Source organism: Chiloscyllium punctatum, chromosome 31 (assembly GCF_047496795.1).
Source record: "Chiloscyllium punctatum isolate Juve2018m chromosome 31, sChiPun1.3, whole genome shotgun sequence".
Lineage (NCBI taxonomy): Eukaryota > Metazoa > Chordata > Chondrichthyes > Orectolobiformes > Hemiscylliidae > Chiloscyllium > Chiloscyllium punctatum.
The window spans coordinates 40,752,679-40,758,356 of NC_092769.1; the positions used below are offsets into that span (position 1 = coordinate 40,752,679).

The 5,678-nt window shown below is 42.2% G+C and overlaps 1 non-coding gene across 1 annotated transcript; it reads left to right on the plus strand.

Moving 5' to 3' along the window:
* Window positions 1-1,124: 1,124 nt before the first annotated feature.
* Window positions 1,125-1,315, plus strand: LOC140457248 (U2 spliceosomal RNA). The gene has a single exon (XR_011953351.1). It is a non-coding gene; the product is annotated as a U2 spliceosomal RNA (small nuclear RNA).
* Window positions 1,316-5,678: the final 4,363 nt, after the last annotated feature.

Here is a 5,678-nt window from a genome sequence, read left to right on the forward strand (position 1 = left end):
CTATTTCCGTGCTGTACAACTCCACGACTCTGTGAATCTTGATTTGCAATTCTAATGTAGCAAATTGCAATTCGAGTATTTGGAGTCAAAGCCAAATCACTTGTTGCTGATTCACTCGATCGAACTTCAGGTCCACCATGGTTCTGTTAATTTCAATTGACGGGGTTGGCAGAGTTTAATGGTTTGGAGATCAGAGTTGACATAATACAAGATGGATGGATTAGTCTAAGGATTTCCGTTCAGAACAGTCGCCTAATATTTCCAGGCAGTGATAGTACTCGATCAGAATTAGAACCCGTTTCAATTGTTTGCCTTGATTTGCCTTGTGGAGAGGCAGGAATTGTTACCATTAACAGCTCAGTTTGTTTATACCAGAGAATGGAACAGCACAAACTCCAGGCAATTGCATATATCAAGTTAAAAATCACACAACACCAGGTTATAGTCCAACAGAATTAAACCTGTTGGACTATAACCTGGTGTTGTGTGATTTTTAACTTTGTACACCCCAGTCCAACACCAGTATCTCCAAATCATGGCATAGATACATGATGGCGGGGAGTTGAGGTTAATTATTTTTGAACGAATGTCACATTTCATCAAGGTAAGTAGGTAAATCCCTACCATCTTCATTCAGTAGTTACTATTGGCTGTGCACTGCCTGAGGGGCCACTGGAGCCGGATTCAATCATCGGGAAAAGCATGGTGACTGGGACTAGGGAAGGAGCCCATACAGAGTGACAGCTGACGCAGACAATGAGAGGCTGCAGTACATCCCCCTGTGCCGCACCATTCCCTGTGTCCAGCTCTGTTCCAGTGGGTTGCTGCAATCTCATTGATACTCTGTCAGAGACACACTACCGGCTTGTTAGTGACGTACACTCGGCCCCAGCGTAGCTGATTGCTACATTGCTGGTCATCTACATTCACTATCAAACAGTTTCATAGAAAAGATTAAATGAATTCACCTGGACAAACGGATCGTTTACTCTGGTAAGAAGATCTGGAAATGACTAGGCAGCAATGAAACTGTCAGCCGTGAGCTATAGGTCTTTGTTCACAGTCAGGCTGATGGTAAATGTAGGAAGCGGCTGGGTCCTAAGGTAGTCAGGGAGACGACAAGTATTTCTTCTCGGCCTTTTGGCTAAGATCATGCGTAGTTCTGTTCTTGTCAGTTTTAATATCTGATAAGTCCCTGATTTAGGGACTGAATATTAATCTGATTTTTGCAGGACGAAGTTGTGTCAGGAGCTTGCTCCGATAACTTCACACATCATCCCAGTATTGCAGTGTTTCGGGGAATGGTGCACGTCCCCACTAAAAAAGGCGAACAGTAGATTTATTTTTTATATGTTGTATTCTTTATGATCCGAATACGGAAAGCTTTCGGTTAGTCAAGTCAGACTTGCCTTCGTGCTAATCAGCTTGTTCTACCATCCGATTCGTTTGAGTCTTTCTGCGTGTTATGTTCAGCACTCACTCTTAATGTTGTCACTTCATCCCTGGAACATGCTGCCCCTTCCCACCAACTCCAATTCCCAACAACAAAAGTTTTACAAAGTTGCCCACCAGCTCTACCTAATGGCAAACGGCATTTCAGAAAACAAAAGGGAGAACATGAAGCTATTGAAGTAATCAACAGTTCGGATTTTGATGATGATGAGAGTCACTTTGATGTATTAAATGAGAGATTTTAAGAACAATGTGAAGCAAAGATCTGATGTATTTAAGGCACAGAGTCAGAGAGATGTGCAGCACAGAAAAAGATCCTTCAGCAAAACTCGTCCATGGCAACCAGATATCCTAACCTAATTTCGTCCCATTTGCCAGCATTGGTCCATATCCTTCTAAATCCTTCCTGTTCATATATCCAACCAGATGCCCTTTAAATGCTGTAATTTAGTTTAATTTAATTTAAATGCCTCCACCACTTCCTCTGGCATCTCATTCTATACATGCACCACCCTCTGCATGAAAACGTTGCCCCTTACATCCTGTTGATTTTTTTCTGCCCTCTCATGCTGAACCTATGCCCTCTAGTTCTGGACCCCCCACCGCAGGGAAAAGAACTGCTGACCTCTACATTGGACAGAGCGACTGCTGCTCTCTATATGATACACAGGGACAGCTGTTGTCCATATTATGCACAGGTACTGCTGTTCTCCAGATAAGACACAGGAACTGCTGTTCTCTTTCTTATACACAGGTACTGCTGTTCTCTATATTCTACACATGCACTAGTAATAGACAGAGGGATTGCTATTCTCTGTATTATACATAGGGACTCATGTTCTCTATATTAGACACAGGGATTCATGTTCTCTGCATTATACAATGTGACTGCTGTTCTCTGTTTTCACAGGGACTGTTGTTCTCTATGCTATACCCTGCTATTCTCAGGAACTATAGACCGGTGAGCCTGACATCAGTTGTGGGCAAGTTATTGGAGGGATCCTGAGGGATAGGATTTACACACATCCGGTTAAGCAAGGGCTGGTTAGGGATAGTCAATGTGGCTTTGTGCATGGGAAATCATGTCTCACAAGCTGGATTGAGTATTTTGAAGAATCACCAAAGAGGATTGATGAAGGCTTTGACAAGCTCCCTCATGGTGGCCTGGTTAGCAAAATTAGGTCACATGGAATACAGGGAAATCTAGCCATTTTGATACACAACTGGCTTGAAATTAGAAGACAGATGGTGGTGGTGGTGGAGGTTTGTTTTACAGACTGAAGCCCTGTGACCATTGGGGTGCCACAGGGATTGTTTTCGGGTTCACTGCTTTTTGTCATTTATATAAATTATATGAATGTGAGCATAAGAGGTATATTTATTAATTTGCAGATGACACCAAGATTGGAGGTGGAGTGGACAGCGATGAAGGTTACCTCAGAGTATAACAGGATCTTGATCAGATGGGCTGCTGAGCTGAGGAGTGGCAGATGAAGTTTAATTTAGGTAAATGAGAGGTACTGCACTTTAGAAAGGAAAATCAGGACTGGGTTTATACACTTAATGGTAAGGTCCTGGGGAGTGTCCAATGAGACCTTGGAACACGGTTCATAGTTCCTTGAAAGGGGAGTCACAGATGGATATGTTAGTGAAGAAGGTGTTTAGTATGTTTTCCTTTATGGGACAGAGCATTGAATATGGGAGTTGAGAGGTCATATTGCAGCTGTGCAGCACATTGGTTGGGCTACTTTTGGATTATTGTGTTGCATATCAGGCTTTCTTTCTCTTCAAAGCATGTTATGAAACTTGAAAGGGTTAGAAAATACATGGGAACAAATGTTCTCGGCAATATGCACATGATCTGCTCTTCTCTATAATACAGACAGGGACAGCTACTCTCTGTAATACACACGGGGACTTCTGTTTGATATACTCAGAAATTGCTGTTTAGTATAGGATACACAGGGACTGCTGTTCACTGCAGTTTAGAGAATAAGTGCTATTCTGTATAATCTAATATTGCAGGTCAAGCGATGACCCAGTGATGTTATCGTTGGACTGCTAATCCAGAGACCCAGGTAATGTGCTGGGGACCCAGATTCAAATCTTGCCATGGCAGATGATAGAATTTGAATTTCAGAAAATTCTGCAAGTATGAGAGTAATCATGATCATGAATCCATCGCTGATTGTTTGAAGAACCCAACTTATTCTGGAATGGCTTTTAGGGAAGGAAATTGCCATCCTTACCTAGTCTGGTCTCCATGTTTTTCCAGACCCACAGCAATGTGGTGGAATCTGAACTGCTCTTTGCACCATTAGGGATGGCCAATAAATGCTGGCTGAGACAACAACACCCTCATCCCACAAATTAATAAAAAAGATAACATTTAACAAACTGGAACAGAAACGATGTGCCAAACCGCCACCTTCTGCACTGTAACATGACATTGATTACTACTTGAGGTCCTGTGGGATGTAAATTGTGGAATTTATAATTGATAATTTTGTTCAAAAAGTGTGGAGCTAAATAAACATAGCCAGTCAGGCAGCATCTGATGAGAAGAGTCGATGTCTCCAACATAAGCTCTTCCTCAAGACCATCTGTTCCTTTTCCAGCACCACACTTTTTGACACTGATCTCAAGCCTCTGCAGTCCTCACTTTCTCCCAGCATAAATTTTGTTGGTGTAGTTTTTTTCTGTGTCTCTGAACTTCACAGTATTCCTGTAATTGTGGTGATTTCTTAAAAGAACAGTTTCAAAGCTCGGCTGCAGAATGGATGGGTTTTGTGCACTAATGAATGTTTATTAAAGCTAAGCTGTTATGTCTCAAAGTCAAACAAATTTGAACTTTTAGAAAGAGATTCACTGAACTCACCAAATTTCTAGCCACTCTGTTTACGGTGAATTTCTAAGGCAACAAAAAGTGATCAACCTTATCCCAAACTGTAATCCCAGTCTTTCAAGCAAACTATATCAGTAATATTGCTCACGTACAGGTGGCAACCAGTTCTATTGTTTCGAAAACATTGCAAAAGGAGTTGAAATGTGAAAGGTGATGCTGATTGGCTAGCTCATCATTAAAATGGCATTGCAGCAAAAACAGTTAGCCGTCAATCTTAATTCTCAGACCCGATAGGTGGACTCTGATTGGTCGGGGTGTCAGCATGGGGATACAGCAGTGGTTGGTTGTCTCCATGATGCATTTCTTATCGAATAAGTGCAATGTCGGTAAAAATTCTGTTTGCCTACATGAACCAGGGTCCTGCGGAATTATATTTGTTGCTTCTAACGCATGCGCAGATGCACCCAGCTGTTGATCTTGCGTGTTTGAAGGTGGTAACCTGCCGAATGATGCCAATGATAGAAATTGTTCTCACGGTTCATTGCACCCACCAAGTCTGGGTTCCCCATGACATGTAAAATCGATGTCCCTTTTCTGTCCTATCATATCTGTTACTGAATCTGCACAGCCTGAATTGGCTGAATACTTTGTGAAACTATTATAATCATATCTAAATGAGTTTTCCACATGCACAGTGAAGGAGTCCCTCATGATTACGAAGACCACATGAGAACTACGTTCTGAGAGTGACAACATGCCCACGTGCTCTTTCAACATTGCCAGCTTATTATTATTACAGTTCAAATAAGCCATTGAAATTCAGACATACCACTTGTGTCTGATTCAGTGTTCACCAAACATCATCTCTTTTTTCCTTTCTGGTGGCATCATGGCTTCCTGGTTAACACAGCACCAGGGTTCTGGGTTCAATTCCAGCCTTGGGTAAATGTCTGTGTGAATATTGTCCCCCGTGTCTCTTTGGATACTCTCCCCAGGTCTGCATGGGTTTCCTCCTACAATCCAAAGATGTGCTGGTTAGGTGAATTGGCTGTGCTAAATTGCCCATAGTGTTCCAGGTTAGGTGCATTAGTCTGGGATAAATGTAGAGTAATAGGAGAATGGGTCTGGGTGGCTTACTGTCTGGAGGATCGGTGTGGACTTCTTAAGCCTATGGGCCTGTTTCCACGTTGTTGGGAGTCTATGATACACATGAACTGAGCACCTTGTGCAGTTGACTTCAGTTCCAATAACAACGTGTCTGACCAAATAGATAGTGTTGCCATGGGATATTCTCGAGGGAAAACTCTTCCTAACATCTTTATTGGTAACCATGCAAAACACATCTCTGATGGCATGATACCTAGCCTCTATCCATTTGCAT